General features: G+C 34.2%; 1 pseudogene across 1 annotated transcript; it reads right to left on the bottom strand.

The window, feature by feature from the left end:
• Window positions 1–254: 254 nt before the first annotated feature.
• Window positions 255–12,026, bottom strand: LOC149494661 (SH2 domain-containing protein B-like; annotated as a pseudogene). The gene is made up of 9 exons (XR_016321667.1): window positions 11,868–12,026; window positions 10,887–11,078; window positions 10,502–10,708; window positions 6,813–6,901; window positions 4,366–4,443; window positions 4,107–4,262; window positions 2,876–3,223; window positions 1,073–1,356; window positions 255–599 (listed from the first exon to the last, which is right to left on the bottom strand). The product of XR_016321667.1 is annotated as an SH2 domain-containing protein B-like (transcript).
• Between the last annotated feature and the right edge of the window lie 746 nt (window positions 12,027–12,772).

The raw sequence follows: 12,772 nt of genomic DNA, 5'->3' as shown, positions 1-12,772 counted from the left end.
TTTTCACAAAGAAATTTAATAGACACATCGTTTAAATCTTAACAAAGTGAGGAATGGAAAAATCTTTGCAACATAGTTTTTCTTGCTTCAAGTTCATTTATGCAAAAACTTCCGTGTGATAGGTAATACACTCCTAACCATTTTGAATTTAACTTCTAAGTTCCAAAGACAAATAAAAGACTTAGGAAGGGATCCTATCTTAATTCAATTTTAGCCCGCGGATCCCATAAAACGCAAGTAAGTATCTCTAAATGTAATGAAATGTCTTCAATCGTTTTGATAAATCTTAACACAACAATCAAGCAAAAGGATGCAATAGCATACCGGTAGTTATAGCAGTAAACCTCTCAAAGCATTCTATAAACAGTAACTTTATTCAGAAGCAGTAGTTTTGAGTGCTTCACATTAATTGATGAAGAAGATAATAGAGAGAAACCTGTTCTGTAAGTGATCTACTATTGCAGCAAGCAATCTTCAGGAATTGCTCTTCAATCTCAAAAACCACATTTTCCCAATGAACAGCATGGTTGTTTTGTGAGATTGAATTCCAAACTCTGGTCCCTTCTACTATCAATCCCTTTGCGATCATTATTTGATGCCTGGAAGAGAAAGCATGTATTTTACTAAAAGGATCAGGCATCCAAACTAATCCCAAAAGTCATGATGGAGGTGTATTGATAGGCAAGAGAATTTTGACCACCTGGCTTAAAATCCCTTTAGATGGGGAAAAGAAAAGGACTGCTCATTGCTCTCTAGCAGTTAGAAGCAAAAAGCAGAGACAAGGAAAGGATACTGAAAATATCATTCACTTCCCTATGTTAATTTAACATATGTTAAACCTTTTAAGTAAGAAGATTGTGCACAACATATCAAAACTGTCATTGATACTAGCGATCTAGCTAGGTAAAGTTGACATTGCATTTTGCAAATTAAAAAATAAAAGAATGCACCACATGCTAGATTCAGGGAATAACACTGACTCAGATGGTTTTCAACACTCATAATTCAAGAGGCTTAGAATTATTAATTAAATATGATCAAATTTGGAATGAGTGAAGCCATAGGGGAATACCTGTGATGGGAACACCCTGAATATAGAGAAATCTCATGTGCAAATCTCAAAAGATCTTCTTCAGAGGCAGAGGCTGCAACCTCCTTCAGCAGAAGAGCCCTATCAGTCAAGCCTCCCAAGCAGTACTTAAAGATAGTCAGGTCCGAAATTGGATAGCCACCACCTGATGCAACTTTGAAATTTAAATTGTTTTCTTCAGTACTCTCTGAATCAGATGCTGAGTTGTCTACTTCTTCAGGGTTGTCTGGACTTTCATCCAACTTTGTCCTAAAAGCATCCTCAACCTAAATAAAAAATTGTGATTCAGCAAGATGCCGATCAAAACAACATTAGCAGTAATGAAAGTAAAGAAAAAGCTCCGACAACCAAAATTAGAGTTTCATGCTAATGAGAACAAATATATTTTCTAACCTATGCAAAATATCATTGTGGTAATGAAGGTAAGATCTGTCCATACTGTATGTAACTGCCATTCTTTTCTTTCTTTTCCATACTGCATCATCCTAAATGATGCAATAGTCCAGTCTCCCTTTCTGACCTCGTTCGTAATGAAGAGTGGAAGAGAATATAAGAGATTTTCTATTTCTGTGTTTAATTGTAGTTTTCTATACACAAGCCTATCTCTAAATAGGAAAGATATAGAAAAGGGAAGAACAACAAATCCTCCCAATTTGAATATACAGAACATTCTAAGATTATATAAGTCAAAGGACCTAAATAGGTAGTATTATGATTTTAAGCATTCATTTGTGAATTGCAATCCCTAACCACAAATTAGGTGACAAAAAACAATCTGCTAGAATCATGTAGCAACCAGGGGAGAAATGAGTTACAAGGAAAAGAGCAAACTTGAAAATAAAGAGATCCAATTGCTACTGGATATGAAAATACAGAAAGTTTTTAATAGCCTTTTCGTAGAAAATACAAACAAAAAGCTTCAGACAATATGAGTGATATTAGATATTCTTAAATCATAGTATAAACAAGATAACAAGTTTAAAAGTGTTCAATCAAGAGGATTAAACTAATATCTTATTGGGTAAGATTCAGCTCAAAAGATATTTTGCTATCGCATCCATTATGGTTATTTCGTACCCCACTTGAGGCACAATGACATAAATCACTATATGCCCTGCACATTTTATTAGCATTTTTATAAGTGGTAGACACAACTTGAGACACATAATGAAACTTGTGAGAAATGTATTAAGCATACAACTATCAAGAGTTTGATATATAAGGTTCTTATGACATAACAAATATGCTTGAGTTGTTTTCATCTTAAAATGCATGCGAATTTGTTGAAATCTTTGAGATTAAAGTAAATATTGTGTTTCCTAGTTTAGGTTTATTCCTAATTAGTGTAAAGATTGTGCTTCCTAGTTTAGGTTTATTCCTATTTAGATTACTTCCTATATTGGAACAATTTTTTGTATATATATAGTGGAGTAGAGGTTGAAAAATATAACACAATTGAAAGAAATAAAACATATTATTTCCTTTAATTTCTACAAAATTAATGAGAATACATGCTTTGTCATGGGGCCTAAGAGGACATCACTTTGCATACTTGAAAAGGAGAATGAACGAAGGTTGAAAAATTCAAGCAGAAAAGCATATGTTCTTGAGGAAGAAAATTCATTAGTAAGGCAAAATATCATAACCAAGCATAACTCAGATTCAGCTATTTAATGAAAAGAGAAGGTTACTTGAATAGCTAAAAAAGATACAAGCCGCATTATATTGTTTACTGATCATTTCATTTTGATATTATGATAACCACAATACTGAGAAGGATAATACCTGATTAGCAGTGCAAGCATGAGAGTTGCATTCTTCATCTGGTTGCTCCAGTGTATAATTATTTTCCTTCCCCAGTTTGACCCGCTTTGATGATGGACTAGGTTTTGTTTCATGGAAGGAACTTTGCTGAAATTCCACTGATCCATTATCCAATCCATGCGGTTGAGGTCCATTGAGAGGATAACTGGCAGAAGTTGGTCTTTTCCATGTAAGAGAGGATGTTCGAGGATTACGACTCCGAGAGATGCAACGAATCGGATGAGAAAATGCTTGAAGGAAATGATATCCCCCAAATTCAGGCAGTTCAAATTTAATGCAGAACAGCCTATTATCACATTTGGATGAAAGCTGAAATTGACAACAAAAAATAAAATTTTTAAATCAACACAAAATTCAAAGCTCTATGCAATGAGGAAATCATGATGCCGTTCCTAAGTGTATTCTTTCTCATTGAATATACAAACACTCATAAGCACACAAGAAATGGATCCGCCACCTTGGCATCTAAACTTTTAATGGCATTGCCTTCAAGAAACAAATATAAGCTGAAAATTACCCTTGACCAGAATTCTTTTGGGTGAAAATAATCTTTAAAGGGAACAATATAGCACACAAAGAAAACATTAACAACCTAAACGAGAGTATAACAATGTTTCTAACAACATGTCTATCTCCAAGGTACAAAACAAAATTTAAGTAAATCCAAGCCTAGGAAACAACTAGATTTATTTAAGCACTGTGGTGACTATGATACCAACTATTTAGAGAACCAATGCCTGGATGGATGTTTATCAAACTCATGAAAATACATAACAAAATTTTTGAAATATGACAGCATGCAAAGTGATTTTTAGGTAGTAGTTGTCTAGGATATAGCATAGCTAATTGAATTCACATTTACACATTAAAGCCACGGAACCCTGCCAGCTGGCTGCATAGAAATTTGATATCCTCATGATAATTGAATACACATACACAGAGAGATATATGGTGAACTTATCCAAATTAGGTTGAGGCGCCTATAGATACATAATAAGAGTGTCACTGTTCTTCAAAGTGACAAAATTGTGGGTTGCAAATATTATCTAACAACATTCTTTCCACACACATATACACAAAGGGGAAGTGGGGGAAGATGAGACGACGGAGCTAAGTGAATAAGCCCAAGTGGAAACGACTAAACAATGTTCCTAAGAATGTGGATAATTAACCAGAAGCTACTTTTCACTACCTGAGATATTTTGAGCTTAAAGGATGCACGGCCATGCAACAATTTACTTGGCCTATCAGAAGAAGCAAATTCAATCCCGTCATAGCTTATCAAAAGTGGAGCTTCAGCATCAGATGTCTTCTCTAAAGGTAAGCCATTGTCCGCATATAAAAGCAGCTACCTAATAAAGCAAGCAATGTGTAGCATAACATGAGATAATCTGCCAAAACTAGTAAGGAAAACACAAAAAATTTCCTATGGAAAACTGAGGGAATCATACCTCCACTTCATTATTTATGGACTGGCTAATTGCATTTGATAAAACAACATCTATAGAAAAAATCCTACGACAAGATGCCTGAAAAACAGAAAATTTCCATGAGAAGAAAGCCTGTAATAACAGCATGGTTTGTACTTAAAAATATAACCCATCAAATGAGAAACATGGAGATAAATTATGAAAATTTGGGGAGGGGCAGCAGGAAATCTAATGCTATGTTTACTTGCAGAAAGTAGTTTTCTGTTTCCTACTTCCACTTTTCATTTTCCATTCGAAAACTAAAAAAAAAAAAAAAAACATTTTTGTCTCCATGTTCTGCTACTTTTAAGTCAATAGGTTGTATTTGTACTTTGACTTAACAAAATGATAGTAGCTTGTAATAAAAATAACATTTACAGCCCATTTGGGACATAAATTAGAAATATAGAATTCATTTGTCAAAAAATAGAACTCATTTATAAATGAATTCTCATGTTTGGAATCGAACAACTTAAAATAGGGAATTCAATTAAATTCCATATATTTATGTTTAAAATAAATCTAGAATTAAATTATTTTTGTCTTTTTTTCCCTAAAATATCCTTAATGTAACAACTTTTTGACATAAGAAACACAAACAAAAAAAAAAACCTTAATATTTATTATCAATATTCAGTTTTCAAAATACAAAAAGAAATTTGGTTGAGAAAAGAGAGAGAAACAAGTAAAAAAGAGAAATCAGAGCAAGTGTGTGAGAGTGAGAGGAAAGAGAAGTGAGAGATAGAGTAGATGAAAGATAGAAAAAGATGAAAAATAAATATTGTGCATAAAATATTTTGTTAGATTTGTGGAATTCATTGGAAATTCCACCTATTTTTGATAAATTTTGTTTAAATTAATATTCAATTTCATAGCATTGAATCATAGAATTGAAATCAACATTTTCTAATGTTCCAAGCATAAAAATACAGTGAACTGTGTAGTTCATGTTTTAAACACAGTGTTAGAACCATAAATTTTTAAGGATTAGTCGTTACTTTAAATTTGGTAATGTAGTTATGCATTAACCAGCACAGCTACGAGCCTAAGCATATTTTGCAAACATACTGCTTTTAATTGATTATTCAGATATAACCTCACAATTTTACTCACAAAAACAAGTAAAATAATGTGTTACAGATTAGGATACCCTTTGCTTTATTGTGCGTATCTAAATCTAGCAAAATAAAGCTTGTTTCTTAGCAATGATATGATAATATTCAAAAGCAGCAAACAGTCCCCATAGAGGCTATTTAGTTATCCTTTATTTAGGGAAGCATAGATAAGAAAAGGAGAACAATAATAAATTGATTATCTTTAATTTTCAATTGGAATGAAACCGCTTATACATACGGGCAGTAGAAGAAAAGAATCTTAAGATCCATGACCAATATGAATTACCAACAATATGAATGACCAATGAATTAGTTCATGCACCTATGGGAGAGCCACATATCACCAGGTTTTGACAACTCTTACTAGATGAAATTTTAGCTAGGTTTCACTAATTAGCAAGGTAAGAAAAAAACAAGCAAGGGAAGCATATCCAGGGGCTTTTTCATACTTTGTTTACAGATAGTTAATTCAGTTGATTTATAACAATGAATATAAATCATGGATTCAATGTCTTCATCAGAAGTGTTTGTGCTTGCTAGTTATTTGTATTTCTTAATTTGGTGGCTCCAACATTTATTAATTTAATTCATCTTGCAATCTTTTGAGCAATGTTTTGCAATAAACATAATGATCCAATTTCGGTTACATGTGGTGAACCTCCACATCAAGTTTAATCCATGATAATACAGTTACAAGTGCAGTAAGAAGATGAGCAAACTTAGATTCCCTTATGATTTATGTTTCCTCAAGAAAGAAATACGTCGAAACTTCTCCTAGGATATAATAAATCAATTCCTAAGAGACAAACAATCTAATATCAAATCATTAGCACATATTTTTCCAAAATATGATTACAAGATAAATTAAAACAGATGAATATAGAGACTTAATAATATGTAACAAAAGTAAGTCTGATACCGATAATAAAGCAGCAATATCTAGGATTGTAGGATGTGACTTCTGATTGATGAGTAAGTTTGTTCATTAATGAGCTTACAAATATGATTTGCTAATGTAAGAGAATATCCAAGTCAATAAAACATGCCAAACACCAATCCAGAATGCATTTTAACTATTGCCCCCCCTTGCAGCTATTCTAAAAGATGTTCAGTTGCTATCTGCAACTCTCACTAACATTAAGCAAAGACTGAAAACCAAATAACTTGGTTCTAGGATCATCTCTGTTAAATTATTCAATCATCTGCATAATCCAAATTATAAAACTCTACTTCAGAATGTAACTTTAATAGTTGTGACATGACCCTTATAAAATGCAACACTGTAAAATGGTTAATAACTGGTTAATAACTTACCTTGCCACCAACAATACTCCAAATGCCATCGTGTCTTCTTCAATCTCAGAGGTCGATGAGTCATTAATGGACAATTGTAAAGGTGGTTCCTGGCATTGAATTGCAAATAGGTAATTGTTGAAATCTTTGTGATTCAAAGTAAATATTGTGCTTCCTAGTTTAGGTTTATTCCTAATTAGTGTAAAGATTGTGTTTCCTAGTTTAGGTTTATTCTTATTTAGATTACTTCCTATATTGGAACAATTTTTTGTATATATATAGTGGAGTAGAAGTTGAAATATAACATAATTGAAAGAAAAAAAAATATTCTTTCCTTTAATTTCTACATGGTATTAGAGCCATTGCCGTGAATTTGTCGGCAACGGTTTCAGTTTGCAAAGTGGTCTGAGATACACACAGCACCGCCGGAAGTGGGAGTTGGTCGTCACCGCCCGTCTCAGAAGGAAGAACGACCACTGATCGGCACTCCGTCCAAACCGCATCGCCGTCCGACCACGCTCGTGTGCACACACGCCTCCCGAAGATTCTGACTGTCCTTCACGCGCCGGCACATGTGGCTGTTTCCGGCGAGCTCCGTCGACGATTCTTGTTCCGGCAACCTCAACTCGGTGTGGCGACTCAGACCTACTAGTTCTTCAGCACCAGTTTTGCCTTTTTTAGAATTTTTTTCCTTTTCCACCACTGCTGCTGCCTTTTTTACCACTGCTGCCGTTTAAATTTCTTTTTAAGATATGGTTGACGGAAAGAAGGTAGATATGGTTTTTCACTCAGAGAGCCCCTCATTTCAGTCTAGCCCGGTGAAGTTAGATGGAACAAACTACCTGGCTTGGTCTCGGTCTTGTTTATTATTCATTGAAGCTAGAGATTTGCTGGGATACCTTGATGGTGGAGCAACTAAACCAGTTTCAACAGATCCGGCCTTTAACAATTGGAAATCCGAGAATTCTCTTATTATGTCTTGGTTAATAAATTCCATGCAGCCAACTATTTGCCGAGGATATTTGCTTCTTGATACAGCTAAAAAGATATGGGATGCTGCTTCACAGACGTATTCACAAACTGGAAACTATGCTCAGAGGTATGAATTGCGACAGAAAGTTCATGAAACCAAGCAGGGAGATCTGACTATCGCTCAGTATTTTGCTAAACTTAGTGGGTTATGGCAGGAACTGGATTACTATCAAGACTTTCAAGTAAGATGTACTGATGATGCGACTCAAGTTCAGAAGTTGATTGAAGTAGAACGTGTGTATGATTTTCTGGCTGGCCTAAATAACGAGTATGATCAGATTCGAGTCCAAGTTCTTGGACGAGATCCTTTTCCATCCTTACGACAAGCATACTCATTTGTACAGCAAGAGGAGACTAGGAAGAAAGCTATGGTTCACCGATCTACCATTGACAAAGCAAGGTTGATTGCTAATTTTGCAAGAGAATATATCCAGGCTGCAAAGAGCAGTTCTTCAGATAGAGATCAATTATTTTGTGACTATTGCAGTAAGAACAGGCACACTAAGGAGTTCTGATGGAAATTACATGGATGCCCAACTAAAGGGCGTGGAGGAAAGCGGGTCAGTTCTTCTAGACAACAGGCACACATATTTGATAGTGGAGCTTTATCTGAGGAATCATCTATTGCTGGAAGCTTTTCTAATAAGGAGATTCAGTCCCTGAAACGATTGTTGTCACAGCTTGATTCGTCCTCAACTCAAACTGTAGCCTCTAATTTTGTTAATTCAAGTAATGCTTTCCTTACCTTTCTTGCAAATATTGCAAAGGGTTATAGATTCAAGAGCAAATAAACATACAACAGGCTCTATAAAACATTTCCTCACATATTCTAAGTATCAAGGCACAGACAAAATTCACATTGCGGCTGGCTCCTTAGTACCAATTGCTGTCACAGGTTCTATTGACTGTACTTCCAATATTAAACTCTACTCTGTTCTTCATGTTCCTAGATTTCCTATTAATCCATTATCTGTTAGCTTAATCACAAAAGCATTTAATTGCAAAGTAACTTGTTACCCTACTCATTGTATATTTCACGAACTGAATACGGGGAGAACGATTGGCAGTGGTAGCTTGCACGATGGACTGTATCTATTGGACGACATTTGTCGTTTTTCAAATTATGGTAACAGTCAAGCTTTGTTAGGAACTTCTAAAAATCCTTCCCATGAAGTTATTCAATTGCATAGGAGATTAAGACATCCCTCTTTTTCTGTTTTAGGACGTTTATTTCCCACTTTGTTGTCTTGAGCAGTCGATCTTGACTGGGAGTTACATCAATTTGATGTTAAAAATGCTTTTCTACATGGTGATTTGAAAGAAGAGGTGTATATGGAGATTCCTCCTGGATTTGATGATGACAAAACCAGAGGAAAAGTTTGCAAGCTAAAGAAGTCATTATATGGGCTGAAACAATCACCAAGAGCATGGTTCGAAAGGTTTAGTAAGCTATGCTTTCTTTTGGGTATATTCAGAGCGATGTTGATCATACTTTGTTCATTAAACATCATGAAGGTAATATCACATTGCTTATTGTTTATGTTGATGATATAGTGATGACTGGATATAATGAAGAAGAAATGACTCGCTTGAGAAATTTGTTAGCTAGGGAGTTTGAGATTAAAGATTTGAAAAAGTTGAGATATTTCCTTCGGATAGAAGATGCTAGGTCAGAAAAAGGGATTTTTATTTCTCAGAGAAAGTACATCATTGATCTCTAAAGAAACTAGTATGTTGGGATGTAAACCTGCAGAATCACCTATTGAAATCAATCATAAGCTTCAAGCTGGAGTGGGAAGTTCAATTGATGTTGGCAGGTATCAGAGATTGGTTGGGAGATTGATTTCCCTTGCCCATACTAAACCAGATATTGCCTATGCTATAAGTTTAGTCAGTCAGTACATGCATGACCCTTGGGAGTCTCGCTTAGAAGCAGTGCATCGGATTCTAAGATATTTAAAATCAGCTCCAGGTAGAGGACTTTTATTTTCTAAACATGGCCATTTAACAATAACAGGCTATACAGATGCGGATTGGGCTGGTTCCCTTGATGACGAGATCAACCTCAGGAATCTGTGGCACAAGGAATCTGTGAACTTCTATGGTTGCGCAGATTAATGGAAGAGTTAAAGTTGGTTGAAACAACAAATATATCCTTATTTTGTGATAGTAAAGCAGCCATCAGTATTATGAACAATCCAGTCCAGCATGATCGAACTAAGCTCATAGAGATTGATCGTCACTTTATAAAAGAGAAGATAGTTGAAGGTTTTATAAGTGTCTCCTATATAGCTTCAAAAGAGCAACTAGCTGATGTTTTCACAAAGGGTTTGCATAGCAAGTTATTTCATCCTTTAGTTTGCAAGTTAGGCATGAGTAATATCTATGCACCAATTTGAAGGGGAGTGTTGAAATCTTTGTGATTAAAGTAAATATAGTGTTTCCTATTTTAGGTTTATTCCTAATTAGTGTAAAGATTGTGTTTCCTAATTTAGGTTTATTCCTATTTAGATTACTTCCTATATTGGAACAATTTTTTGTATATATATAGTGGAGAAGAGGTTAAAAAATATAACACATTGAAATAAATAAAACATATTCTTTCCTTTAATTTCTACAGTAATGCACATCCAAATAATAAAAATCATGAAAAATAAAGAAGTAGAACTACCATGGACCTTAAAGTAGTGGTCTTTAATGGATAAACTTAAAGGCAAGACCTCTGCATTGTAGACATAACCTTGCAAACCCTCATTTCCATGAGCACCAATTAATGTTATCTTCCCCAAGCCATTTGAAAAGGAGTCTTTATTGATTGAAGAAGAAAAAGGACATTCTCCTACAATTTCCCCATTAATGTGAAGATGCAAAACGTCAGTGAAAACCTGAGTAAAGAAACAATCATTCAGCATTTGATAATCCTAGGGAGAAATAGAGAAAACAAAATTACTAACAATGCCACAAAATCAAATTAATGGCAAACTGGGTAATGGAGCAAAACCTCTATGTAAATGAACTTCTCAAAAAACAAATTGGAAGAGTTATTGAATTTCTAAAACATACCCCACATCCAACATGAATCCAATTTTCGAGAGGAAACTCATTCTCCATTGATATATGTGGTGCTTCTAACAATGAAGCAGAATTACTAGAATCAAGAGCTTCCTTGTATTCGAGAGGCAATGGAAAAAGCATCATTATCTTCTTTTCGTTCAGACAAAGAAAAGGAGCACTACTGGCAATATCTGAGTGTATCTGCAAACCAAAAGACAGACTTAGATGCAGCCATTCACTTCAAGGACAGGAAAAGAAATAGAATAAAACAAAAACAAACATGTATTGCACTATGAAATAAGCATCAATAATGAATGATGGTGAACAGAAAACATTGGCCAAACACCAACTCCAAGAATATAATCAACAACAAAACAGAAACATTTTATTAATTTTAGCCTAGCCAACTGACTCTGCACACAAAATGCCTTAATCTAAATATCTACCATCTATTGCTATCTGTCAGGTGTTATTGAACAAGGACTACATGGCCATTCAAAAGATACTGAATGATCTTCCGGGTGCAGGCTAAAATGACCACGAAACAAACCCAAATGAATACTTGACCAATAAAATAACAAAATCCCTTCAAAAAAATTGGGAAAAAAAGAATACACAATTTAAACCTGCAACTGACCACAATTCAAGCAACAGCTGAAATGAACTTGGAAATAGCAATAGGTTTGACTATAAAAATTGAGCCTTTGGTACAAACTTTATCATCATACCTAAGTATAATACACAAAGATTGCTTATTTAAACAAAACTTGAAAAAGTGACAACTTTCTCACAACTAATCCCCCAAAAATTAAAAATCAAACAGACCCATCAAAAGCAAAAAAAGTTAAGATGCCCAAAATTGGTACAAGTGATAACTGTAGGTTCTAAAAGCGTCATTAAACTTCAAATTTTAGTTGAATGTCCAAATGCAGAACAATAAGAAAAAAAATTGAATAACAAAGCAAAAGAAGAAAACGCAGTTTCTCATACCTGATTAATGATTATAGCGGGAAATGTAATGACGGAGTTAATGAGAGAAATCCAGAACGAAAAAAAGAAATTCCCGCCTTTTATTTCAACCTCCATTCTAAAATCTTTAAGCAAAGTGTAATCTTTACTGTTAAGCACACTATCACCCATGGTTGCTAGGCTTTTTTATCAAACAACAAAATTTCAAAAACCCCAGAATCCCCTTTCTGCAGCTTAAACTGAAAAATCCATTTACAAAGAAACTAACTTCTGCATACTCAGCTTCTCTTCTATTTCCCTAGTCTTCCTCTCCCTCTTCTATTTCCTTAGTCTTCCTCTCTTTCTATCTTTCCGCCTCTACCTCCCAGAGTTCTTTCTTTCGGAAAGTAGACGGTTGTTTTGTGAGTGAGTTGACAGCGTTAACGGCTGCTTCTATTGCGAGTTCAGTTAAACAAGGAAAGAAGGCATAAATCAGGTGTTACGCAGGATTTTAAAGGAAGTTGGGAACCCCCAATGGTTAGAGGTACATTGATAAAAATAATGTTCTTATAAAACCTATGTATCAGTCAATCTCACAATAAATTAAAACTATTTATAAATATAGTATTTGTATTCTTATTGAGAGAATATTATATATCATTGTATTTTAAAACTATTAGTTTTTTTATGATATACATTATACGTTGACTTTACTCATTATATATTCATTTAATTTTGTTATTGATATAATTGTTAATATATAATAATGAAATGTATTAAAATAATGATATTAGACTCCTAAATAAACTCAAATGAACAAATAATATATGATTCATAATCCTTATCTTAATACAACTACTCGGGATTCGGTATATATACTCAAAGTTTACCCCATTAAGGAATTAATTCACAATTTACTACACCTCAAATTCTAAGAGCATAACAAT

Source organism: Jatropha curcas, chromosome 7 (genome assembly GCF_041381405.1).
Source record: "Jatropha curcas cultivar XTBG-Jc1 chromosome 7, XTBG_Jcur_1.0, whole genome shotgun sequence".
Lineage (NCBI taxonomy): Eukaryota > Viridiplantae > Streptophyta > Magnoliopsida > Malpighiales > Euphorbiaceae > Jatropha > Jatropha curcas.
Note: the sequence above shows the minus strand (reverse complement) of the source record. Positions and strands in the feature narration are given on the sequence as shown.